A 27,895-nucleotide genomic window follows, 5' to 3' on the forward strand; every position below is an offset into this window, starting at 1 on the left:
TAGCATGATCTTGGCCTGAAAGGCAAGGTGGATCCCAATAATAGCTAGAGAGTGTCAGCTCTCCACAGTCTTCCCACTTGAGCAGGGGCCCCCAGTTGAAGAGGAAGCTGAGAAGCATATCTCCATGTCTGCCACAGGCAGTGAACATTTCCAGTCTAATAAATGGTAGGGAGTGGTGGGGCCAGCACGTGAACCCAGGTGGTAGGACTTGAGTCCCAGCCCCCGTAGCCATGGCTTTACTCTTGTCCCTGGTGCAGTTGCCAGTCCAGAAACTATAGGTGCTTCCACCTCACTTCTCTGCTGAGCTCTCTTGTACCCACTCAACCCATGGAGAGGACATATGGGTCTCTCCTATGAACCAGGACAGCTCTGCTGCTGGCCACCAATGGAAAGTGCTGATGTGGCCTTTTGGCCACTTAAACTTTGTAGCTGCAAAAGATGGGACCTGAGCTCTTTGCAATGGTTCCCTGCTTTGTTGGCAGCTCTCTAGCCTTCCTTCCCTTCTAGGTCTGGATCACCCCATTTTCCAGCCTAAATTTGTCCAGGCAACAGCAAAGAAAAGCTTTATCTTAGCCTTTGTCAGTATCTTGACACAGGGAACTCTGTCTTCATTTTTGCAGCAGTTCTATTGGAATTGTGAGCCTGCTTTTTCATACCATCCCTTCTCTCAAAAAAACCAAGAACTGGTCTGAAAAGAACACTTGTGCCTACTCCACCCCATTCAAAGTCAACCCTTCTGGCAGCCCTGAGTCCTAGCACCATCCTTCTTCTGCTAAGGGGCCACATTTACATCAGAATCTTACTGATCATGAATTAAACTCTAAATTGCCCAGTGGCTGCTCTTTCGCTCCCAAAATGTCTGTAGAGACCTTCTTACAAATAAAATCCTGGTAGCCAGCCCCGATCCAGTACAACATGGCAGGGTCTCTATTCGGAAGGAGTCATGGAAGAGAAATACCCCGGGGAACCCTTGCTACATTGTCAATGAACTGACCAAGAAGCCATCAGAGAAAGAGATGGAGAGGCATGTAGGGGAGATTGCCCCCACCCTGACTCAGTATTGACTAGTTTCCAGCCAGGGATGACTTTCTACCCGGTGGTTCTCCTACCGAATCAGCTGTCAGTGTATTAATGTGATCCCTGAGCAGCCCCGAGTGAATAATGATAACCTGGCACAGACACAATTACGCATTGACAATTTCAGGGCTGTTTCCGCCGGTTCCATCCGCCCCAGCCACTCACAGCTTTCAAGCCTCAGTCCTATGTGGTTTCTCAATCATTCATGACCTAAAGAAGGGACAGCCGCCTAACAGGGGTTGTGGATCTAGCTTCTGTAAGGTCAACCTGAGCATGATGAGGCTGTGTCCCTTGAATGTCCTATCACCTTCCCCACATGGCAGCAAGGCACCACGAAGCCTGTCCACAGCATGATGTTTTTCCCAATTGTTTTGACATTGAGGCTAGGCCTACAGCAATAACCCAATGGAAAATGTAGCTAAAGAGATGGTAACGTGCCACCCGGGGAATGAAGCAGCATCAAAAAATCTAATTTCCATGAACAAATTTTCAGAGCACTCACTGATGGGACAGTCATATTCGCCTAAATCTTTAACTGAGCATTTACAAACTATAATTCCATTAGATTTTAAAAACCAGACAATACTTGCAAATGGGTTTTCATAGAAATCTAATTAAAATAACCTGATACCTTATCATGTGAGAATTAAAAAAAAAAGACTATAAGCTACAGGACAAGAATAAGCTGTAGTTCTATTTTTCCTGGTGAATATTGAACCAAAGAGATCTTAAAGCCGTATTGGAAATTAGGATAAAACCTGAAAAAATTTTGTGTGCCAGTTTTCATCTTGTGGTTATAGTCCATATGCTACTCCTTTCACACAAGGGCATTGTCTTCATGACTTTTGTGAAGGGCACACTCGGAGCCCAGGTCTCCTCAGGGACCTTTGCTTCGATCTCTGAACGGGGCCTCAGGGCCTAGTGGGGAGATCAATCACTCAGGCATCTCCCGAGACACCAGGTCATGTGGCAAAAGTTCACCCTCCAGGATTCCTGGTTCTTAAGACCTCTGTGGCATCGATTGTCAACTTGACAAAGCAGCTGACTTTCTGTGTGCATTCCACAGACAACATAATGCAGAGCAAATCACGAGAGGCCAACATAAAATCTCAGGCTTTCTCAAGAGGAAGAAGAATAGGCCTCATTTGAGGTAGGAAAAATGCCAATATCAGGCACCATTTAATAACCGCATGAACGTGAAGCAGTTGGATAACACTTTGGGCCTCTGTTTGCTCATCTGTGGATGGGGTGGTTGCCCCATCTGGCAGTGGGTGAGCTGCCTCTGCAGAGCTCTAGCCCAGGATCTTGGGGCCCTGCTGTATCGTCCCCAGGGAGCACTGTGAGGGGTTCTGTCATTGGCAGTCCCCTTCACCCCACATCCTCCGATCATTCAGTAACATAGACAAAGATCACATCTTTATGTGATAATAATGGAATATGGTGGAAGATCAATTAGACATAGGAGGAGGGTCTTTGAATAACATCCTCAACCCATCATTGCTCTAGGAAGAAAAGTATCCATTGCCAAAATCCAAACATGTCCTATGAAATCATAAATGCAGGAAGGCCATAGTGGAGCATGGTCACTTGGGCAAAGATTCTCAGATTATCAGGCCATCCTGGAAAAGAGCTACTAGGGGACCCCCAAAGAGAGTTCACAATATTTTGACATCTTCCAGAGGTTGGCTGGCCTGTGTCAACCTAAGGTTCTGTATCATATTCATACAGGAAGAAATCACACTGAGTGAGAAATGGGGATCAACAGATATGGACAGCTGGGGTTTTCCTAAGTATTTCTGGTCATATTAATAGCAGTTCGATAAGAGAGAGAGAAAACCAAAGAGAGCTCTGTAGTCAGAATTCTTTAATTCCACACAGTCAACTCCGTAATGCTGGATCAAGGAAAATGCTAGACTTTTGACATATATCATTAATTCCTCATCCCAGCATTTCAAAGTCCATGTTTTATCATATCTTTTTCTCTACATGGGGAAATAGAAGCATGACTTGTCCAAGGTCATGGTTACTCGGATTTTATCTCAAGTCTGCCTCACTCTCACACTGACAATTTTCTCTAAGATTATATTCCTTAAAGAAAAGAAAGAACAAGGAGGGTTTTTTTTTTGGGGGGGGGAGCGGGGGGCAGTGGTGGTGTTTCAAGAATTAAAAAGAAAACTTGCCCAGAAAAGCTATAGAAATCACAAGGCCTGCATGTGTATGGGCAGTGTTAATCTGATGGTGCTCCCATGCTTCCAAGCCTAGGCAAAATTAACATTTCAAGGACCAGTATAAGCCTAGGACAGAGCCAGAGCAAGTTATATAATCACTCTATATTGAGCACAGAGGCCTCACCCAACTAGGAAGTGTCATTAGAGAATTTTTGCCCTGCCTTGTGGCCAATCCCAGGGTAAGCTCCTTCCCAGCTGGGCACCATGATTAGTCAGGTGGCCACAGAAAGGACCACCCCTTTCCAAACCGAGAGCTAACAAGCCTGTCAGGCCTCAGGGGCTTGCATCTAAAGGATGTAGAGCCTCCCACACTCAGAGGGGCAGCCCAGGCTTATCTCTCCCTCTGGTTCTTTGAAATCTGGAGAAACTTATGCCCTGCCATTCTCCCTTCCTGGGAAACTCACCCTGCTCTTTCTAGCCAAGATTTTGTTTTTCACCATCCCTGCTGAATCTCCAATGGGCATCCCCAGACACAACTTAGCTTTGCATGACTGGACACCCTCCTCTCTTAGAATTACATCCCTCACCCCACTTCCACAACAAATGGGTGTGCCAATAAATGGGCTCAAGCTTTTTCATGCCCAGTGATCTTCTTTTGCTGTGATTGGGGTCTCTCTGGACCTGAAGGGCTACAAGTCTCATCTTTCCTTCTTAGTCTATACCCCTCCTTTCTGATGGTACACACGGGTGGAGCAATCCTCTCCTGCATGCAGATGCTTCTGGGAATTCAGAGACCACAAATGGTCAGTCCCTTTCCCCTGGACATGAGATCTCATAACTGGCTGAAGTTTTTCAAAGCAAATTTCAGTGTCCACACAGAAGATTTTTAAGAGTTTGAGCCATGTTGTGGTAAATGTGTTTATGTGAGAAACCCACTATGTCTGAAGCCTCCAGAGGATAGTATTCCTGTCATTCAGGTGATGCATCAGTCATATGGAGGATGTTTGGAAATGCTCCTGTCTGAGGGGGCGGCAAAGACTCCCTGAGTCTGGGGTTCTCAGAGGTGAGAGCAAGAAGGAAGTAGGGCACCTGGCCGGTATTGCTCCTGAGGGATGGGGTAGCTCAGGAGGCTCCACAGTCCACAAGTTACTAGAGGAAACAGGTCTCTGTCTCTGCCTCCACACTGGGGGGAGATAATGGCACAAGCATTAGGTGGCAGGGGGGCAAAGCCATTGGCCAACTGCTCATTATTCAGAAATCAAGTGCAATTTTCTAATATGGAGAAATTGCAGGTTGATGTGATTCCAATGGAAACAAAATATAGTGGCTGATCCCTTCCATCACTCAAAGCCTGGTGTCAGCAGGAAATCCCTTTGCTGTGAGTTAAAATATGATGGTTTGAAAGGGTAGACTTTAAAACATAAATATCAGGTATTTGTGTTTTACTTTATGGAAATTCTTGACCATTTAGCTGTTTGGTAATTGCTATGCACAGCTGAGTAAATATATAGTGAGTTCCAAATCATTCAATACTGAGAAAATGGATATCTCCCTCTTTACCCTTGTTCTGTGTGTGTGTGTGTGTGTGTGTGTGTGTGTGTGTAATTTTTCCTTAGAACAACTTCTTTTGAAGTTGGCTTTATCTGGTTTTCCATTCTCTCTAGCTATGACTGGAGGTCAGCTAGAATGTTGTGAAATGTCAGAACTGCCAAATAGTCTTCTTAATTCCCAATTCAGAAACACTGACCAAAGTGATGAGAAATAGGAAGAAGACTAGATTTCCTGAGCCTAGTTGATTTTTACCATTACTCCAGCCCTTTCTTCTGAACACATCGGACATCTCTCCAACTAAACACTTTCATTCTCTTCCTTTCTCCCCTTTGGCGGCTGTTTCCAGGGCCAGGCAGTGATTGGGACGAACCTACTCGGGGGAGGTTTACCCAGGACACATAGAACCAGCTGCCTTGCTATATTGTGACTCAGGATCTTTGCACCGGCCATGCCTTCAGAGTGGGAAACTTTCCCTACCTGCCACCCTTCTGGCCAAATTCTCTCTCATCCTTCAGATCTCTTGTTAAATGCCACACTGGCTTTATCTGACCCCCCTACAGATCAGGCCCTATTCCTTGTGATTGGTTCTCACTGTACTCTAGACTTCTCTTTACAACTTACCATGAGGGGCAGCAAAGAAAGTGAATGGCTGGCAAGAGCCAGAGAGCAAGAACATGGGGGTCTTAGAAGGCCAAGGGAAACAACTGGGATCCAAACAACATGCATACAATGGTTCAGCCTCTTCTACAACATCAGGATGAAAGCAAGACATATGGGGGCAATTTCCAGATAAAGATAGCTGGGATAGACCTTTGGGGAAACATTTCTGTCTTTTTGCTCTGTGGAAATTTTTATTCTCCAAGCATCCCATCACTGCCCTAAACCCATTTTTATACTTATGCTGTATTTCAATCGAATTCTGCTGGATATATATATATATATATATATATATATATATATATATATTGTTGGCTTTAAGATAATTTTCTGGCATGGATGTATTTCAAATTCCTGACTCATCTTCTTTACCTTTGTTCTCAGAACCTACATCCTCTTACAAGTTAACTCAGCTCCTGAGTTAATGTGTACTCCTTGATGTTAAGATGTGCTCCTTGATGGCCCTGCACACACCCTTCATAGCCATAGCTGGGATCTGGCCCGCCACCAGCCATTCTCAGCTAGACCTTAGAAAAACTGGTCAGGCCTTAGTTTGTGTTCTGGGCTTTAGCGGAGAATAAAAATCTAAGAGAATTAAAAACAAGACAAGGTCTCAGTCTTCGAGAGGACTGATCTTTAGAACAAGTAGTTTTCTTTCTCTACTATGAGGCAGACACTCACCTCTTGAATTAAATAACCAGAGCTCCAAACTACCTAGAGCAAGAATCTTATAGATAGGTTCTGAGGGTAGGAAAGGAACTCCTGAGTCTAGAATTAATCCTGAGTCTGGCTTCCAAAGTCAGACCTCTTCATCTGTGCGTAGGCGTGGATGGTATGGTCTCATGATGCCTCCATCTTTGTATCTTGCCAAGTCGGCTCTCCCTCCAATGTCCAAGTTACCCCTAGGGATTACTGACAACTTCAAAAGACCAGAAGGCTCAGCCGGTGTCATTTCTTTCTAAGGGAAGTTTTGGCAGCTAATACGGAGTGATTTTATCGCTACATACCAGGAATTACTGTGCATGTGGAAATGTGCCTTCCTCACCTGATAAGGAGTGCTACCCAACAGTTCCTTTGGGCTTTCACAGCTCATTATCACCTCGTTAGAGAGGATTGCAGGTTAAACTCTGGCACCAAAAATCCACTGTAGATAGGTCCTTAGTGACATGATTATTTGTGTTCTCCTCTTCAGAATTCAATTTACATGCTAATTACCTTTTGTGCATCTAAGCACATTTAACATATTTACCTGTATATAGTAGTGATTCTCTTCTTCCTCTTGAACTTCAATTTTGTTACGTTACCATCTCACTGAGAGGCAAGCATACTCCTTGGGCCTTTTAAGCACAAAACTGGAAGTACTCCTCTTTCAAAATTCAGGAAGTCCTGTTCATTAATTTGGCTTCCAGAAATGAGGAGCAAGGACAGAACTGTCCATTCGTCAACATGAGGGGGCCTTTCTCCTGTCTGAGTCATTTCACAAGGCAATATGGAAATTGGTTGTCTAACATTCAGTCCTGGAGATCAAGTGACTTCTCTCTATCCAAATGTGGCTCCAAAGTCTTCAAACAGTTACTAAGGGAACCATTTTGGCCTCTTTAGTGTGTTTGTGTGCAAGTGTTCTGAAGCACAAAATGCCAAACTGTGTGCATTAACTAAGGTCTGGTCCATTGCAGATTTTACTCTACAGTTTTAATTCAAATGTAATTGACCATGACAATGCTGAAGGCGCTAAAACTTGTCCTTTATTGGAATTAACTGCAAAACATTTCACCCATTTGTGAGATATGTTGCATAGGAAAAGCTTATGCAAACATCCTGTTGAAAATTCATAGATAGGAAAATTTCCTGGAAGAGCATATAAATGGAACTCAGAGGATAGTGGCACAAAAGTGAGGCCCGAAGACCATGTAGGTCAGCTCTTACTCCTGTTTGATTTTCATCCTACATTTTTATGGACATTTAATAAGACGGGCTCACTGTGACAAGAGGAGCCACTCTTGTGATGCTGATGCCTCCCAATTGCCTTTATGCTGCTTTTCCCTGAATGATTTATAGATTCCGCCTACACCGGGCATTCTACTAGGGACCTCAGTGTGGGAGTGAGAAGAAGGATGACATATTTGGGATTCTATGAAACCACTTTCAGCATTTCTCCTAAATTGGATCCTGCGAGTCTTTCTCGGAAAATGTAACTGAAATTGGAGTCTGTATCTCCGGTTGAATGAGACATTATATGAGAAACCTATCAGGACCCCAAAAGGCCAAATGGTGTCTGGATGTGTGTTTTAGCAGGGTAAGAAAGCCCTGATGTTGAACATGGGGTCTTAAAGCATGCAAGTGCAACAGATCACTATTGGTGACCTCAGAGGATGCCCTGACCAGAAGGCATTTCTTGATCACCACCATCCTCACCACCACACTCTGCCCCAAATAATCTCCCTGAACATGCCACTCCTCAGATTTCTATCACAACAGCTACGAACTAACCTGCACTTAGCTTTTTATACAAGGATCTCTCTAGAAATAGAGCTCTTTGATATCATAATTGTGTTTCTTTTGTCTTTATCTTCCCACAGCTTAGAACTTAGAAGGTGCTCAATCAATGCTTGAGCTGAATAATAAAACACCCTCTATACTTCCTATGATTTATGGAAATAGGCTCTTGTTATAATCCTTGCTTAGGTTTACTTTCCTGCTCCCCCATTTCCCAGGCAGGTTAGTATTGAGGGAAAATCGCTTACAAACTTTATGTGACACTTGGTTCTCTGGCCCTTACACCAGTGAGAACCATCACAGATTCGTGCGTCCAACTGATGGTGATGGTATAGTGTCTGCTATTGTAAAAGGAAGCTGGGGCATTCCACTTAGCAATCCACCCAGTTTCCAGTTCCAGAGTTGTCTGGAAGAGGGTTACGCAATCTAAGGCAGGTATCTGTCTGCCATAGAAGGAATGGAAGAACCACAGGTCTGGACAGTTAAGAAAGGAGAAATAATAATTAGCACTAGTTGATGCCCAGGGACCATCAATGCCCAAAATTCTAGGAAAGGAGTCTTTGAGTTTTTGTAAATGGTGTTGAGCAATCCCTTCATCAGACACCTGGATTCCACCTGAATCTGGGAAACTTCACACTCTTACCATCTCTCATGTAAAGAGATGAAGCTGGTAAAATCGGAGTAAATGAAGTAGAAGCAGGTGGGAAGTTGGGAGTTGGGTGGAGTAACAGGAAGGGTAGTGGTGTTTTGAGGGTCAGAGACCAGTGTAGAATACCTCTCATCTTATCCTCCACTCTCTGCTGCTGGGAAGTTACTGGACACTTCACAGATTGGCTTCAGGCAAGTAGGGCTTGATGACTTGTCAAGCCTGAGACCCCCAGAAAAAACTCTGCCTAGTAGCGAGCCTGGGTGGGAGATGAGCTGTGAGGGAAAGAGACCTATTATTTCCTGAGCTCCTACTGTTGTTGAGCATTTTACATGCATTATTTCATTTAATAACCACAAAATCTTAGCAGCTAACTATTCTTGTCTCCATTTTACAGAAGAGAAAACTGTGGCTTCTAAACAATCTATGTAATTTAAAATTTATTAAGTAGTAGAACGGACTGCACTGTCTCATTCCGAAGTCTATGGTCCATTCATTTTACAAAAAGTAAAAAAAAAAAAAAAGAGAGAGAGAGAAACAGAGAGAGAGAGAGAGAGAGAGAGAGAGAGACAGAGAAAAGACAAGGGACAAGGAGGAGAGAAAATACAGAAAAGAATAAAAGAAGAGGCATCTGGACTAGGGAGCCCCTTCCCCTGAGTATGCGTCAGAAAGAGGTCTCAGGATAAATAACAATGAGCAGATCTACTGGCCTTCTGATTCTTCCTGCCTTAAACTAAGTTTTCATCGACATTTGCTTCTTCGTTTCCTTCAGGAGGTCACCTGAATTTTGGTGAATTTCTGTACAAATATGATTGACACATTAGGCATAATGACTGCAATAAAAACCCACATTAATTTTAGGTCATTTGAGTAAATACCCTTATAGTTTCATAATTCCTTATGAGAGAATGGTTGTTTCATAACAACCATAACACTTTTGTCTTGAGTCAAGGGGCATGACATAGGGTGACCTTCAGCAGTGTGGACTTGTTCATGGTCAATTCACACTGTGTAATCTATCTCTGGACTTGGAAGTTTGAGTCCTGGTTCTCACACTCATCACTGGTTAAATAAGTTTGTTTAGGAAAGAACATTGAGATCCCATTGTTTGACATATTTACTGAAACATCATTCCCAGATTGATTTTGCCTTTTTAAACTTGAATATATTCTGATTATGTTAATTTTTAATTTTAATTTAGCCACATCTGTCCATTTTTTTGAGAACTCTTAATGAACTGAAGATTAGAAAATTCTACTTTATGCATAAACTTTCTAAACATTTATTTCTATTTTAATCAATTTTTGTGCAATTTTTAAACTAAGTCCATAAAATTCATTTTGCGGTATTATATGAAGTGGGAATCTCATTCATTTCAGCAATAGTTGTCAAATAATCAACTTGTCCCTATTGATTTATGATGCTTCTTTTAGGCTGAAGTACTCTTTTTCAGCTCAAATATCTTGTCTATTATAATGTTATTCTCCAACCATTCTGGTTCATTTTACAGAGGGAGATCTTCTATAGGAATGCCAGAATTTATAAGTGGTTTCCATTATTTGCCTCTTCCATCTCTCTCTCTTTTTCTTTCTCTCTCTCTATTTTTCTTTTTTGTCTGTTCCTCCCCCATCTCAGACACTTCTAGCCCACACTACAAATCTTTGTCTTCCTGCTATCATCTTTGGTCCATTCCCCTGATTTCTGGAATAATTTCTCAAAATTTCCATCAACATTAATTCCATTTTCTACACTGTCAATTGTATTCCTTTTTGAAACCAATGCCAATTTTAAACATGTGTATTAAACAAACAAACAAACAAATTTGACATATAGGTTTAGGGGGGCATGGCTGTGGCAAACTTTAAAATTTTTAGCTTATATTTTATCTTAAAATTTTGCCTTTTTATCTCACTTATTCTTTCCTTATATGTCATTTTCTTGTTTCATGATTCTTCTATCTCATGGAGAATACAAATCAGGTATTTTTTAAAACCTGATCTATTTTCACAGCAACTGTCCAAGATGTGCTTTTCCTCTGAGTCCACCACATCTGTTATGCTGCAGAATTTTCTCATAAGGCACAATATTACATACAACAAGGCAGCAAAATAGTTGGCAGAGATCCAAATTTCCTCAGCAGTTTCTCTGTAGCTTGTGGCCTCTGAAAGTTCTCAGAGAAAGAATGCAGAGAACACATTCATATCTAATTTGTCACTAGTCTCTACTTGGCCCATCTAGGTCTAAAGCACTCTCAAGTAAGAGGTCAGCCCAGGTCTCTGGCCCCAAAGATGCTTAAGAAATTTGAAGTTTTATGCATGACCCTTCTGACCTCCTCCCACCCCTAAACAGAAGCCAAAATTTTAACCTGTTTTCTTTCCACAATCAAAGCTCCATCCCCAAATCTCTTTGTGAGGTTATTATCAGCCTGTGAATAGGGAGCCACCTTCAGTGAGTACTCCTCACCCATGGGTGGGATATGTGGACACCCCTGGATGGCCACAGACCCATTTGTATCCTAATAGGAAATCCCCCTTTAAGATAGAGCTGGAGGGAGGGTACCCATCCCCTGGCCCACACTCCATTGCAGGTGATTCCACTAGCCTGAAATGCAACTGAACCGTGCTGTCAACACCTAATTCTCCCAGGAGAGAATGAAAATTAGGCCATGGAGAATATGCGGTGATATGGAATCATTTTTCTGTTTCCCTTTTTAAAATAATTGTGCACCCAAAAGACTATCTCTGTGCTCCTCCTATGGATCTCACCATCCTCACCCAGTCTAATATACTGACCATGGGAGGACTCTATCCCATAATGGCCCATCCCACCTTCTCTTGTGGTAGAGATGCTGAGTATGGAGGGCTACTTCCATGGGGATTTAGAAGGCCAGAAACAGTTGAGCAGCAGGGATTAAACATGGTAGGTAGATCTAAGGCTTCTGCTCAGTATGCCACTAACCTGCTCTACTCCACACTCCAGTATAATGTGGGGCAAATTCAATGTATATAACCATCATAAGGAATCTAGTTAAAATGAAGATTCAAATTCATAGATCTGGGTGAAGCACGAGATCTGTGTGTTTCTGAGAAGTCCCCAGCTGATCTTGGTGCTGTTGGTTCATGAAGCATACTCTGAGTTATAAGACTGTGAGTTCCTTCCCAGCAGGAACCGTATTATGTGAGTTCAGCTCAGTGCCAAGATTACGATAGACACTTTTTAAGTTTCTTCCACTGAACTGAAATAGTGTTCTGGATATGAAAGAACACATGGCAAACACAAAATGTGTTTTTTATTCTGGCCATGCTGTTATCACACTTAACATCTCTTAAAAGCCGATCTTCAGGCACTTTCAGATCTTAATGGCTGTGAGTAATGGATTTAGGGGAGAATTTATGTGGATATGCTAAATTGATTTGATCTCAAGACCAATTTTTCTTTCTAGTATATTGAGTCCTCAGTCACTCTCTGGCCCATGTGGCCCTAGACTGGTGATCACTCTACTCAGCACAGGCATGTTCATAAACACATGTAACCAATTGGTGTGTTCACACAGATACACACTGACCAGTCACAACCCATCACCAACCTCACTGTCCTACCGACAAAGGGTGCTGTCCATCGTGGCTTTCACACAACACTAATCCTGGGGGAACTTGAATCAATTTTGATCCAGTAAGGAGATTGAAATCATACTGGTAACTTTAATAGAGAATATTTAATATACAGAATCACATGCCAGGTATAAAGAAATCAACTAGATATCACAGAGGGAGCAAATGCAAGAAGCGGCTCCTACCCTGGAGTTGGGCATCAGAAGGAAGAGGTTGAAGCTATCCAAGCTTAGAAGCTTCAGAGGGGACCTGGAAACCGAAACTCTGACACCCAGCTCTGGTTTCTGAGCACCGAGGAGATCATCCATGAACTTGGGCCTGCCTGTCTAAGGAGATGGTGCCTGGTCAGTGCTGGGGTCTCTGGGAGGGATGTAACAAAGTTGGCTCCCCAAGTGTTGGGAAAACTACAAACTGACAAGATCTGCTGTTACAGGAGGAAATCCCTGTGCTTAGGAGGGCAGTGTGGCTGGGATGACACAGGAAATGGAAGCAGACAAGAAAGTGAAAGGAAACAAACAGGAAAGAGCACACCTGCCTTTCCCTCCTCCAGAACTGGGTCTTCCTCTAGGGTCCCCTACTTGAAGAGCCTCACAAGGAGCAGTTAGTAAAACAGAACCATGGCTTGCAGAGACCCTCCCTCAACAGCACAAAATACAGAAAAGTACAGAAAGGGTTTGGAGACATACCATAACTAGGATTTCAACAACCGAGGCACACATGGAAGGTATATAAATACATAGATTTGGGGAAATTTGGGTTAAGTAAATGTGAAAAATCAAACTAAAACTATAAACTATCCTATTTATTAAATCATGACACCTTACAGATTTTTACCAGCAGAACAGTTTTTTATTGCTGTAGAGAAAAAGGGATTGCCATCCAAGAATGCAGAAGCCCACTGGAGGGAAGAAGGGGAATAGGACTTAGAGACATTCTCATTTTCCACCGAAAGAGAAGGGGAGATAAAAATTTCCACCTCACAGATGAGGTGGAAATGAGAGCATGATAGTGAAAGAAGTCAAGAGATCAGATACGAGAATCTTGGTTGCTAAAGCTCTAGAAGATCAAAGAGTGACAGATCTCAAGGAGGTTGAGGGGAAGCTATGTTTGGAATTCCTGGAGAGGACCACCTTACCACAGGTAAGGGAACGGGCACGGGAGTAGCCTTCTGTGTGTTAAGGAAGAGGGACATCCAGAGACAATATCTTGCTTTCTGTCTGCACTCATGTGGCATGGAAGAAACCCAAGATTCACTGTGCTTCCAGGATGCAGGAGGAAGGTGGTCTAGAACTAAGATTCATGGGCTTTCTCTGGATCAGTGTGTATAGAAAAGGAGTTTTTGTGGCAGAAAAGGAGTTTCTTGTATTGACCTACATACGGGGATTTTGAAGGGCCAGCAGGAGCCATAGTGAGGCTAGTTATCAACAGACCATCAGGGAGCTATGATATAAAAATAGGTCATGAATTGCAACAGCCATGAACTTAAGTAGCTGATGCTAGCTCGATGCCAAGTGTCCAGGCAAAGTAATAGATGTCACCAGAGAGGTGTCATGAATCCAGACGATGGGTCAAGCAAGAACTCTCTGAAGCAGTGGATTCAGCCTCCCTGAGGACCTAAGGAAATCTTCACCAAAAGAAACATCAACCCTGGCAAGGAGTTTGAACTTTGAATTTGACTGAATATTTATTAGTTTGTCAAATAACATTCAACTGAAAGTGATTTTTTTTGAATGGGGAAAAATGAGATAACAGATGACAAGATTTGTCACCACCCCTTACATACTCACACAATCTAGGTGTTTATGGAGAATTGGGAATAAGAGGTAAAAAATAAAATTAATCATTTAGAAAGAGTTCTCCCTTTTTCTACCCCTGAGCATAGCATGCAAGTTTCAATACCTTTACCACACAATCAGTCAGATGTCTGCATCACCCAACTTTTCCAAACCTTTAATATAACAGTGAGCATGGGACTTTACAAGAGAGGAAGAACACTGTTCCCCCAGGAAATGTCCTCAGACAACTGTACTGTTGACCACCATTTGAAGTCTAGATCATAATGAATGATAATTCCCACCACTGGCTGAACACCTACTGTATTCGAATCACTGCGGAGTTTGCTAACATGAATCATCACTAATCTTCAAAGAGGGGAGGTTGTGTTATATCCATGCTATGGCTGAGGAAAATGAGTCTCAGAGAGGGTAATTCTTAGACAAGATCACATACCTTTATTTCAGTGAAACTAGAATTTGAGTTCAGATCTGTCTAGTCTCAAACCCACTCTATAAGCCAAGAGACCTCCAAAATAACCACAGGTGCCCCAAACCAAACCAAAACCCAAATATGCACTCTGTGAATGGTCAGCCAATATTATCTCCATCCTTAAGACAAATACAAGAAAATAATTTAGAAATATAATAGTACAGAGGTCTAAGAGAAAGCATTTACCACTTCATCCTAGATCATCTGCAGAAAAATAGTTTGCATTCTTATCGACCCAATTTTTCCTTCACAATTGTCAAGTATTATCTCTAGATCTAAATTAATTAAAGTTGGCCAGAGGGGACAAAGACAAGGAAACACATTTCGTGAGAACATATTAGATGCTGTTACCCACCGGTGCTGCTCTCAATCATTGAGGGAGTCGCAGAGGGCACCATCAAGCTGATTTTTATTCTCTGTCTTCCCCAGTAGTTCATATTCCTATTATCTCCAGCATCTCACATTCTTTCAACTCTTCCATTTTAAACTGGCACATCCAGCTGTCCGCCTCTCTCCATCCCTTCCACGATATTTTAGGTTGCTGAGACAGGATTCCCTGCTTTTAATTTTTTTTTTTTTTTTTTTTTTATTTTTTATAAACATATATTTTTTATATACATATATTTTTATCCCCAGGTCTGTGAATCAAGAAGATGTGGTATATATACACAATGGAATACTATGCAGCCTGCTTTTAATTTGTTGCCTCCATTCATTCCCCATGGCACCCTGACTCCTGAGCTCCCCTCCCTATTAAACAGCTCAGGCAAAAGCCATCTATGACTGACTAATAATCAAATGCAGTGGACTCTGTTCAGTTCCTGTCTTATTTGGTTTCTCTGTAGAAGCTGACCCTGGTGCCGACCCCATCATTTCTGAAAACTTCTCTTTCCTTCCTCGATGTCTTTGATGTGATTCTCCCCTGCTTCTCATACCTCTGACAGCTCTTTTTTTCTGTTTATCAAGCCTTCTTCCTTTTACTTCTCTAAAATGATTCTCAGTATGTCTCTACCTACTTAAAACTAACTTTATAAATACCAATCTTTCCCCAACTCTCAGCTCCTGAATCAATGAAATCTCTAGTTACCTACTGAACATCTGCATTTGGCTATCTTCCAGCTGTGCTGACACTAATAGCTTTAAAGTCAGTTTCATATTCTACCCCTCAAACCTGGAGTTCATCCTTTGCCCAGTTTTGAGAAAGCAGTCGTATGAGACAGCTGGAGTCCTCAAACCAGGTAATCAGAGTGCTGCTCTGAGCTACTCTTTTTTGGTTATCCCCCCTTTCTGCTTAGACCCAAGGCTAGCAAACCCATCTCAATGGCCTCTGTCCTCCTCCAGGTGAGAATCTCCTTTCAACAGCACTCTCCCAATTGCTCACCAAATATGTCTCCACCTCTACTCTTCATCCCTCCCATATTTCCTACAGTGTACTGATAGGATGACCTTTCTAAAACACAAATACTTTCATAAAACTCCTTGATAACTAGGAATCTGATAGCTTCCTGCTACCTCGTTATCATGTAAATTTCCATGGCACAAGGGATTCTTAATATACTAGCTTCAGGTTGCTTTTGCAAATTCACCTTTCTCCTCTTTTGAGCCCTCCTCTCTATACGTATGATAATTCTCCTTGTTGCCTGTAACATGCCGTGAAACTTCAAAACTGCATGTCTTTGCTCATATTGCTTTCTTTATGATTCAACTCTGTTAAGACCCATTTCAAATGTCACATCCTTTCTGCTGTTCTCCGGGATCCTCAAACAAAATCGATCTTCTCTGTGTAGAGTGTCAGCATAGTGCCCAAACACAAACTGTCGTATATAGTTAGAAAAAGGACTGTTTTTCACTCTTGTATCTCAGTATTGGTTAAACTCCATGACCAGCTGTTTTACTCTTAGGTAATAATAGTTTCTCTTGTTTCTTTAGTTTGCAAACATAGCCTCAATTCAGAAATTAGAAATGTCAAGTTCCAAAACCGTAATAATCTTTAAAGATATTATTGGCTACTTGTGGTGGAATCTTTTGAGGGAGACCAAAGAAGAAAACTTGACAGGGAAGCTCTTACTAGAACTGGTACTTCCACCAAAAGTCTTAGCAGTCATGGGCCCCCAGCAAACTGCTCCACAACTTTGGAGGCCCCCACTTTTCCCCAGTGCACTGTCATCAGAGGTCTACTTTCGATCGTGTTACTGGAATTCCACCACCTTTTTACATAGTATTCTGAGAAGGCCATCAAATAGCTCCGGGCAGGTTCTCTCTTCTGTGAAGTACGCATCTAGTTCCCAGAAAAATGCCTATTCCTCTTTGAATTGCCAACAGAGGTGAATTACGTTGCTTCCCAGAAGCACCAGCAACCACCCTTCTTTGTTCCTAGGGGAGGGTTTGTTTTTCCTGCCCTTCACACACTCTGACAGGATTCAATCCCCTTTCAGCCTCTCTCACTTTTCAAGCCCTGTGTGAAGTTCCTGTGGAAGTCCCATCTCCAGCTTGGAAGGGAAAGATGCAGCATCTTCACCCCCTATGTCACCCACTCCTACCCGTGGTGGGTACCAAGGAGATCAGGTACCACATCAATTCTTGCCAAAAATATTTCATCATGAAATCTTAACTTTTTCTCCAGTTTCTCAATTTTTATAGTCTAGATCTGTGTCTAGATTTGCTCTTTAAGATGACCCTAAGTCATGAAATCAATTATCAGCTGTTTATTGTGAAATCCTGCCTTTTAGCATGGTATAATTCAGTTTTTAATTAGCATCTTTGGTACTTTGGTTTCTTGGTTAAAATATTTATTTTAATATCCTGTTACATGGAAATCTACACACAGGCTTATAACACAGCTGGGAGCACACAAATGCTTCTTCTAAGTAATCTCAAATCTGGTTTACTCTACTTCCTGAGATTGGCAAGAAATCTAGTGTCAAAGAATCAGTTATGGCATGAAGACTGCGTAGAGTTTTGTTCCTGGGCTGTGACAGTTCAAAAATTCTGGGATTGGCCTCCAGTAAGGAGGAATGAGTTCTTTTTTTTTTTTTTTTAAAGATTTTATTTATTATTTGACAGAGAGAGCACAAGTAGGCAGAGCAGCAGGCAGAGGAAGAAGAAGGCTCCCTGCTCAGGAAGCCAGATGCGGGGCTTGATCCTAGGATCCTGGGATCATGACCTGAGCCAAAGGTAGCCACTTAACTGACTGAGCTACCCAGGTGCCCCAGGAATCAGTTCTTAATAAACTGATGTACTCCAAAGTATTAACTATGGACTCTGAATTAGCCTAAAACCAAAACAAAATGAGAGAAAACCACAATACTCTCTTTTGACTGTACTGCTGAATTTGATTCACTATCATTATCTTTAGGATTCTTGCATTGAAACTATTTTATAGATGTCCAGCATAATAATACCAACTTGTCCATTAATATAAAGATATGTTAAATGATGTAATTTTATCATGTAGGTACCGTTTTTCTCTTTCAAAACTGTCTTAATGTGAGTGATAACTTATAGGGTGACTCTAACAGTAAATAAAAAAGGAAAAAACCACACACACACAACAAAGGCATCTAACAAAATACCACAGAGTGAAACAGAAAGAACACAGCCCAAAGACTCAGAGAAGGAGCAACACTCTGGGCACAATAAGGAAATTATCAATAGTGAGTTGAGAATTAAATATCAAGAGCATTTTGGCATCTTCAATAAAAGAGAAGAAGACATGTATCCTCAGTGAAACAAGGGTAGAACATGCTAAGACAATGAGAAATAGAGACAGAAATTCAACTGAATGAGAGGGAATGAAGACTGAGGTTTATGGGGAAGTGGATAATTGGAGAAGGACTTGCAAAGCATTTAAACAAACAATAGAATTAAAATTCATGTTAGAGAGTAAAAAATAGCAGAACTGAAGTGACCAAACATAACATCAGTAGGGCTTGCATATCCAAGGGAAATTTAATACCACACATTTAACTTGCCTCCCTAATCACCTCACGAGAATGCATCTTGAGATCTAAAATTGAGAGAAACCTGTATCACCAATTGGAACTAAGGAAACATGGCACTCAAAGGCAAAACTAAAATTCAAAGACTCTGTGAATCAGGGTGCAAAATCTCTGGATAAAACGAAGGGCCAACTGGCTCTTGCAGAGCTCCCTGTGCTTTGGGGTGGATGAAATTCTCCAGCAAATTCCCATCATCATTTCCAGGTTTCAAGAAGCAGGGCCTGAGGGCAAGTTTTGGCCTTTACATACCAAGCACAGTTCAAATGCTGCCCTGCAAAGGCCCATGGTAACCAGCACTTGTTGACATGGCACCAAAGAAAGGAGAAGAATTTGCTCCAGCTGGCTCCTAATTGGGGAAGATTGATCTCCTCACAAAACATGTATTCTCATCCAGGTATCTCTGAACTATCACCATCTGTAGCAACAATAAAAGCAATGACAAGGAATGAGAGATAGAGAGAGGGAAGAGAGAGAGAGAGCAGAAAGACAGACAAGGACTTCACCAGAGCATGCACATACATTTACCTCTTTGTCACTCTCTCGTCTACTTGGACCACTCTACTCCCTGCACAAAAAAAAGAGTCAGCTCCCCTCACTCACTCATCCAGCCCTAGAAACCTGAATGATGCTTTGTGTGGTCTCTAACTATGCCCATCTTGATTTCCAATCTCAGACATAGAGATACCTCTTGAATGAGAATGAACAGAAAACCAAACAACACATGATTTCTAAAGAAATTAAGAAATGACATGAAAGATTATTTTCCAAAACAAAGCATTCTAAGGACAAAAAAAAAAAAAAAACCCTTCAAGAAATATTTTGCTTCCTATATTTATCAAGACCTGAGTTCAAAATAAATGTGTGAAAGGAAAAGAAATGAACCATCAGTAAATACTGTGTTCAGAAGAAAATTGAGATGATCTGAAAGTGTAAAGTCAATGAAGGTCAGAAATATCAGGTTAGAAACTGTGGAAAACAAATAGTCAATCTAGTTTGTAAAATATCAAATAGAGCTCAGGCAGAAATGGTATAAAGACGAATATAAGTTCAAGAAGAGAATCTACAGGGCACCTGGGTGGCTCAGTCTGTTAAGCATCTCAGGTAATGATCCCAGGGTTCTGGGCTCAAACTCCACGTTGGGCTCCCTGCTCAGGGCAGAATCTGCTTTTCCTTCTCCTCCCCTCTTGTGCTCTCTCTTGCGATCTCTGTCTCTGTCTTTCTCTCTCTCTCTCAAATAAATAAATAAAATATTTAAAAAAAAGAGAATCTATGAAGACAGTATTTCTGTGGAAAGACACACACATATAAGAAGACTACTACACACTACTACACACGTGAATTAGCAATAAATAAAAAAATTCTACTGAGTTGAGGATTGAAGCGTAACATTGAAAATATTATGAAAGAGGTCTACCCAGATTAGTGACGTGAACTTTCTGAACCTAAAAAAATTAAAGGAAAAAAATGAATTTGACTTCTCATTTAAATGACTCACAATGCATAAATATTTTCCTCTTCCTTCTCTCAGAACTTTATGAAAATGACAAAATTATTCTGAGATGGGAGAAAATGGTAATGATAAAATATGAAGATGAATGCCTTCAAAATAAAAAAAAATATATAGTATTTTAAGAAGATATTTTGCTTATGGAATTACACTGATACCTAAACTTACTGTAGCCGAGGTTTCTTGAAATCTATCAAATAGAGGAAGGAATCTCTGAAAAATTGTTTTCAAAAAAAAAATGTCCCTCAAAAACAAGAGCACAGAGATCAAGACTCTGGAGCTGGAACAATGTGAGCGACCTTCCTGTGTAATTTTAAGATTACAAAGTATTTGCGGCCATCCTCTGCTCTCAGTTCTGTCGTCCAGGTGGATAAAGCCTGCAGGACCACTTTTTATAGACAGTGGGAATTCTGCAAAGGGGCCTATAAGATGGTGACTCTGGGCTCTTGGGGTTGGGGGCAGGCCTCTTACATCACCCAGATAGTCTTCTTCTGCACCTCTAAGTAAAGCGAGTTGGCTTTTACCTTCCCATCCAGTAGGTGCAGTTGGTTTCAGCATTCATTACTGTGGCAGTAATAACTGTCACACGTGCCCAGGAAACTCCTATGAACAATGATCACAGCTGAATCTATAAGCTCATTAATACATGGAAATGAAGAAGAAAATAAAAATCAGACATTGGAGAAAAAAAAGCTATTTAAAAAACTTAATACAATGAAAGGAAGGAATCAAATAAATTAGGGTAACTAATATCAACAGGAACAGAGTGTTACAGCATTGAGCACAGAAAGATTTTAACTATTTTATATTCATATTTTCATAGAGATGAAAGGATGCTCAGAAAAACAGAAAGTAATTATTTCTTTAAAAACATGATTACTAAGATTAAAAATTACAACAGCAATACAAATATTGGATAGCAGAATTGTTAGGGATAAAGATTATTTTGGTGATTGGGAAGATAAAACTGAAAAATTATTCCAAGGGACAGTTAAAAAAGTCAAACCAGTAAGAATTAAAAGTCACAAAGCAGAAGACATGGTGGTTATATCTATAATAATCAATATCCTTTTAAGATTCCTACTGACATCCAACTTTTTATCTAAAATCCTGGAGTCTAGGGGCCCCTGGGTGGCTCAGTGGGTTAAAGCCTCTGCCTTTGGCTCAGGTCATGATCTCAGGGTCCTGGGATCAAGCCCCGCATCGGGCTCGCTGCTCAGCGGGGAGCCTGCTTCCCCCTTTCTCTCTGCCTGCCTCTCTGTCTACTTGTGATCTGTCAAATAAATGAATTAAATCTCAAAAAAATCAAATCAAATCAAATCCTGGAGTCTAGAAAATAGCAAACAAGAATAAAGAAGTTTGAATAAAAAAAGTCTTATTCCTATCAAACTTTGATACGACTATAGGGGGTGTGTGGACATTTTAGACGTCAATGAAAAGAAACTACATATTGCTTACACTTACTTTTTTGTCAAATGTATTCACTGATATATGAACTGAGAAATGAATCTTTATATGTAGAGGATATATAATGACAAAAGTAACTAACTTTAAATAGTTACAGATAATGAAACTTTGGAACTTAAGTGAGTGTTCTCTTTCTGAAAAACAAGAGTCCAGGAGGAAGAGAAAAATTCGAAACATACTAGAATTCTTGCCTTGTGACAGGAGCCTAGGGATAGGCTATAGTTAGCAACCTACTTTTGACATTGGTGGGAAATTCCAAGTTTAAAAGCACTTGCTTCAAAGTCAATGTAACAACTAGTAGAACAGATATGTGGAGCCCAGTCCACGAAAACAATAGCAGAAAAATCAACCTGATAAAACTCAGGTGGAGGAACAAGAATCCATTGTAACTTAATGAAACAAAACCTGATAAAGGAGAAACATATCCTGCATCCAAAAATATTGTTGATTGTATTTGATGAAAGTACACTGGAAATATCAGATAAAAATGCAATAAAATTTCTTTTATTTGCTTAGCTGAATTCTCAAGGACATTAGAGAAATATTCATAGCCTAACATCTAAGAGGAAAACTATAAAGGGAATCGTAAGCTACAGTTGAAGACCCGGCTGTTGTTCTAAGGGCACATTTCAGTAATCACAAACCCAGGTTTGACCCTTAACCTCAGGAGAAAATGTCTTTGGTGCATATAGGTCAGGGTTAGACGGAATCTAACATATTAATCCCTCAGAGGGTTAACAGCTTCAAAGAGTTACCTGTTTTGAAAGACAAATAATAAGAAATTTTGATTGCCTGGATCATGATGCTGGGTAAATAAAACAGTGCCTTCCAAAAAGTCATAATTACAAGTATTTTGCCCCTACGCAGGTAACGGGTTAAAATTTACTTGAATGTTCCAGAAAGTACAAATTCTGGATGTGAACTTAAAATGATTCTAGGTCCTTGAAATCCTTTTCAGGAGAAAAAAGAAGTCAGCTTTCTCAACTTAGTCAGAAATAAATACTTGGTAAAAATGAGCTACCACATAGAAAGTCACTGTGAGCTGAAGTGAGCCGAAACAATAATCAAGAGAATTAAATCTTCAAGGAGTTCAGACACAGGAATTATTAGATACAGAACATAAAACCTTTACTTAAATGGTTTAAGGAAATAAAAGAGAATCTAAAATATGCAAAAGAAGATTCTATTTATGAAGAGCAAGAGTATTTGAAAAGTAAGCCCCAAATTGAACTTCTGGAAATTAAAATTTATATTCCCTTAAATAAAAATTCAGTGAGGAGGTTAAAAAGCAAAATAGATAACTGGATAGAAAAATAGTCAAGTTAGAGAGCGATCTCAAGAAATTACCCAGGAGGCAGCACAGAAATTAAATGAATGAAAGACAGGTTGAGAGACAATGGTGGGTAGACTGATAAGGACCAACTATATGCAACTGGGGTCTAGAAAAAAGACTATAGAGAGTGAAGCAAAAAAAACCCCATTATTAGGAGTTAATTCTAGAATCAATCACATACCTTGCTTTTCAGATCTTAGAACTGAAACAAATCCTAATCAGGAAAAATAAAAAGAAAATGATAGCTGAGTGTTAGCTCCTGTAACAAACCCTAAAATTTTTAATGACTCAAACCTGATAAAAGTTTATTTCTTGCTCATATAAAATCCAAAATGAGAATGGCAATTGTTAAGCACCATTTATCATTTCTCCTCATATTCTTTTAGCTAGAAAACACACAACAATTTTCCAAAGAAGGATGGGAAATGCAGTGTAGCTTTGCAGCCAGGAAAAGTAAGAAAAGGACAGTGATGAATGCATAGCTCTTTATCTGATACATCTTACCTTTCTCATCATGAAATATTCATTTTATCCTTCCTCTGTGCACAGAGATAACCCAAATGCCTATCCAGTCCTTGAATCTGATTCAATGTTGAGTATTTCCAGATGATTCTCATTCCTCCCACCAGGTTTGTTTGTAGCTCCCTATAGGCCAGTGATCTATGAATAAAAATAATATGTTATCTGCCCTCTCTCTTTTACGCAAAGGTGGAGAAGGCACAGAGTATCCATAATAAACACTTTCATTGTGAAAAGGTGAGTCACTTGTTCATAAAACCAATAAAATCTGACTGCATAGGCTTTGTGAAAACCACCTCCTTGTCTGTGGGCAAAGTTCCTTAGAGTGATTTTCATTCTTCTCTCTGGCCATGTGTGAAATGTGTGAAGGCACACAGGTTCGAGCAGATATTAGGAGTTATTATAAAGTTATGTAGTAACCAAACGGGACTACTAATACTTCACTCCTAAGGGTGCCAAGGTTTTGATGGTGGCACTTGATGATGGAACAAGTATTTTTGTGTTATTTAAGGTGCTTCGGAGCATCAGAAAGAATTCTAATTTATTTGTAACATAAAAGGTACAAAAATGCATAGAAATAGATGAATAAATAGGTCATTGAAACAGAGCAAGAGAGCGTAAGTATATATGTCAATTAAACACATGCAGAAAGGGCTTTTTTCAAATCCGTGAGAAAGGAATAGATTATTCAATTATTCAGTAAATGGCACTGGAACAACTCATGATTCATTTGGGAACAAGATATAAATACTTCACACCATTCACAGAAACAAATTCTAGGTAAATGATTTTCCTTTTTTAATGCTATAAAATACACTATAAAATACATCAGAGTATATTCTCATATTCTTATATAGGGTAAGATCTTTCTTAATCAATATAAAAAAATCCCAGCAACTACAAAGTAAATGATTGGCCAATTTGATTATAAACCCTTTTAATAATTTTTCTTTCTTTCTTTTTTTTTTTTTTTTTAAAGATGATTTAATAAGCAAAACCAGCAGGCAAGGAAGCGTGGAAAATATAGTCCTCTGAAATACAGAGCAGGGGGAATAAGAGGAATGGATTTGATAACAGACAAATAGAGTGGGCAGAGCTCATTCTAGACTGAAGAATGGAGTTCATTAAATGAGCAGGTCAATTCACACAAAAGGCAACTCTTACTGACATTCCACCAAAGGGAAAAGCTAACCAGGCTACTAGATCTGTATCAGTGTTCTCAGTTATGGAAAAAGATAAGATTAAAAACAATGACCTCAGGTTTAGTGGATGATCATCCATGTTTCAAATGTGCAACATTTTGCTTACATGAAAGACAATGGTTGTGTCTATTTCAGGCCGAGAAACACACCAGGTGTTGTTGAAAACTGTGTGATCACAACGGGCCACTTAAATTTGAATGGTGCTTTGATACCTGCACAGAGCTTTCTGTTGTGTTATCTCATTTAATCCTCTCAAAACTACTAGTTTGATAATATTGACCATCTTTATCTAAGAGAAATGAAATCTGAGAGAGAGTTAGACAACATCCAGAATGTCAGGCAGTGAGCAGTCAGGATTCAAATCCGGATCTTCCTCTGACATGACATTAAAACATTAACATTTCTACCCTGTCACAGTGACCTCTCATCAAGGGAGTTTGAAAGAGTCTTTAAACAAGCTTAAAAGACATCACAGTTTGAAATAAATGATTTGCAACACATGCAATCCACAAAGCATTTCTGAGCACATTATACACTCTATAATGTGCACCTTTGTACCAATGTGGAGACCGAGCAAAATTAAGGCCATCCCACTTCAGGTTTAGCCTTAGCATAAATACAGCCATCTTAGCTCTGGCAGCCATCTCAGACCCCTGTGCCCAAGGGCTGAACTTTCCCCTACTTTACTTTAGTTCTAAGGACCCCCACCCTGCTTTAGTAACAAGAACCCCCACCCTGCTTTGGTTCCAGAGACCCCAACCCTGTTTTAGTAACAGGAACCCATAAATACCCCTGCCTTAGCTAAGGTCGGGGTCCGAGTCCCTACTCTGCTGTGTCGGGTATACTTGGGCCCAAGCTTAAGCTTGTTAAATAAACCCTTGTGTGATTGCATCAATGTTGGCTTCTTTTTGGTCTCTCGGACACAAAAACCGGGTACAACACCAAGATAAAAGACAGACAGAAAAATAGGTAAATGACAGAAACAGACAACTTGAAGATAAAATATAAAGCACACAGAAATACATTAAATTCTGTTCTCCCATACTGATAATTTAAAAATGCAAATTGAAAATTTGTATTTCATGCCTATCTCTTTGGTGAAGACCAGGAGGTCTGGTTCTATTCTGTGCTGGGTATTCACATATTTGAATTTTATAATGTCTCATTTTGGTAATCAGAATACAAGAGAAGTACTACCGATTGATTAGCAATCGATCAGAAAGCAGCTTATGTTGTATTTTCTACTAACCAAGACCAAGAACTTGCCAGAGAAGAAAGTAAGGCTTTGACTTCCATTCTCATTTCTACTAGAAAAGATCTGAGTAGATATTAAGTCTCCGGATAAGAGTTCATGAAAAATACAACAATTTTTCTGTCAAGGAGGAAGAGAAGGAGTTCATTAAATGAAAGAGGTGGAAGTTTATTTCTTGCTCATATAAAATCCAAAATGAGAATGGCATTTGTTAAGCACCATTTATCATTTCTCCTCATATTCTTTTAGCTAGAAAGAGGAGGAAGAAGAGGAAGGAGGAGGAAAGGAAAAGAAAACAGTGATAAAGGAAAGACAGGGGCCTTGGAACATCCCTGTTGTGTTGGAGGCACAAGAAGTGTGGAAACAGCTTCAGTCTGAAAGCTCTTCCACCTCCAATTTTCAATGTGGACATGCATCCTTTGTATAATGTGTATGGCTCCCAATCTATTCATCTACACTGGTATTACGGGATTCCTGTGAAAGCTTAAAAAAAAAGTCTGACTGCGGCCCCTGTGTGGTGTGTAGGAGACGACTCCTTTTCCCATTGTGTAGGGTTCCTTCGGCCTTTTCTGCAGAAGGAACTTGCCTTCCAGGGTCTCCTCCCCCAATCCTTAGGTAATATGGCTGTAGGGACCCTAGGCTCCCTTCCCCTTCCCTCACCCCCATTGCCCAAACAGCCAATCATTTTCTGTCTCTTCTCTGTCCTGTGCCTGGGTCTGCTCTGTCTTTCACGGTCTTACTGAGGACGCGTTTCCGCAGGGCACGTGAGAAACGGGCTGTGGGTCCTGCAGTTTGTATCTGTCAATTCAGATATCGAGTGAGAGACGTTTTATCAGAGCCACCTCCAGAACTGCTTCCTCGGTGCGGCGCCTGTGCTTCCAATGCCAAAGACAATGACTGTCCGCTTGGGTCAGACTCCTGCTGTGGGGCCAGCCTGCTGGAACTGCAGTTGCTCCCTAACATCCACCTCTTTCATTTAATGAACTCCTTCTCTTCCTTGTGCCATAACTGTGCTCGTGGGGTTTGGAAAGGAAGGTCTATTCCCGGGAAAAGAGGGCACTGGAAGAACGTTTCAAGTAGGTGCCTGCCACAGAGAGAAGCCTGGAAATACAGTGCCACGAAAGACAAAGGAAGGAAAACCGCAGGATCCTTTCAGGAAGGATGGAAATTGGTAATGGTGACAAAGCCTGCAGGGTAGGCAGGGTTGACAGCAGTCCCTGGATTTAACGGGGAGGCGGTCACAAGTGACCTTGGCGAGAAGATTTAGGCAACCCATGGGGAAGAAGTGAGAATGCAGTGGGCTGAGCCCGGTGTGAGGGAGACTGAGCTGACCAGGTTCGAGGGGGCGAAAATGCTATTAACCCAGACAGAAAGAGCTACGAAGGTTTGACAAGAATGCTATCAAGTGCATTTGTTTTCTTGCTGAAGAATGACCACGGTCAGAGGCTAATAATCTCCTGACTTTACAATCCCTCATCTTCTACTGTCTGAAACTGGAAATAGAAGAGGCCCTGAGCTGATCTCAGGGAGAGGACCACACTCTTGTGTTTCGGGGATTCAGGAATTCCCACACGCTCTTAGGAAAGCACGTCCCTTCGCAATCCGGAGAACATACACAGGGACCACAAGAAATAAGGACCCCTTGCGACAAAACTTCTCACAGTATCCATACCAATAAGTTCATTTATACTAACAACACCATGTTTGTTCAGTTCCCTGAGCAAGGCATATTCCTTTACAGTCACAAAAACTTTTTCTTTTATCCGTAGCCTCTTTCTCTATTAGTCTGACAAAAACAAAACCAAAAACAAAACAAAACAAAAAAAAACCCCAAAACAAAAAAACGGCCCTCTCTCCCTTAACACTTGTTTTTGTGGAGGTTTTCTGGAGTTACCAGAGCGTTAATATTTCTTTTTCTTCCTAATTCTGTGTCTCCAGTGGCCCCTGATTCAACAGAGGCGCTGTACTAAGATGGTTGGTGCTGTCGCCTGAGGGACACCCCATCTGTTACTCTGAGCAGGTCAGCAAGCAGCACAGCCATTATAGGAAGCTTGGTGTGGGGTGGGGGGTGGGGAGCAAGGAGGGGAGCAGGCAGGGTTCAGGGATAGCACTGCACTTCTTCCCTAACCGGCTGCCGTACAGGTGT

The 27,895-nt window shown here is 40.9% G+C and overlaps 1 long non-coding RNA gene across 2 annotated transcripts in view; it reads right to left on the bottom strand.

The window, feature by feature from the left end:
• LOC131828750 (uncharacterized) overlaps positions 1–27,895 on the bottom strand; it is an 84,152-nt gene that overhangs the window by 37,092 nt on the left and 19,165 nt on the right. The window contains exon 4 of one of the 2 annotated variants that reach the window (XR_009352562.1): positions 23,297–23,436. The exons of the other annotated variant lie outside the window; for it this stretch is intronic. This is a non-coding gene — a long non-coding RNA (uncharacterized LOC131828750). Of the gene's footprint in view, positions 1–23,296; positions 23,437–27,895 lie in introns of those variants that run through there. 2 annotated transcript variants of the gene reach the window in all.

The sequence above is a fragment of the Mustela lutreola genome, chromosome 4 (genome assembly GCF_030435805.1).
Source record: "Mustela lutreola isolate mMusLut2 chromosome 4, mMusLut2.pri, whole genome shotgun sequence".
Lineage (NCBI taxonomy): Eukaryota > Metazoa > Chordata > Mammalia > Carnivora > Mustelidae > Mustela > Mustela lutreola.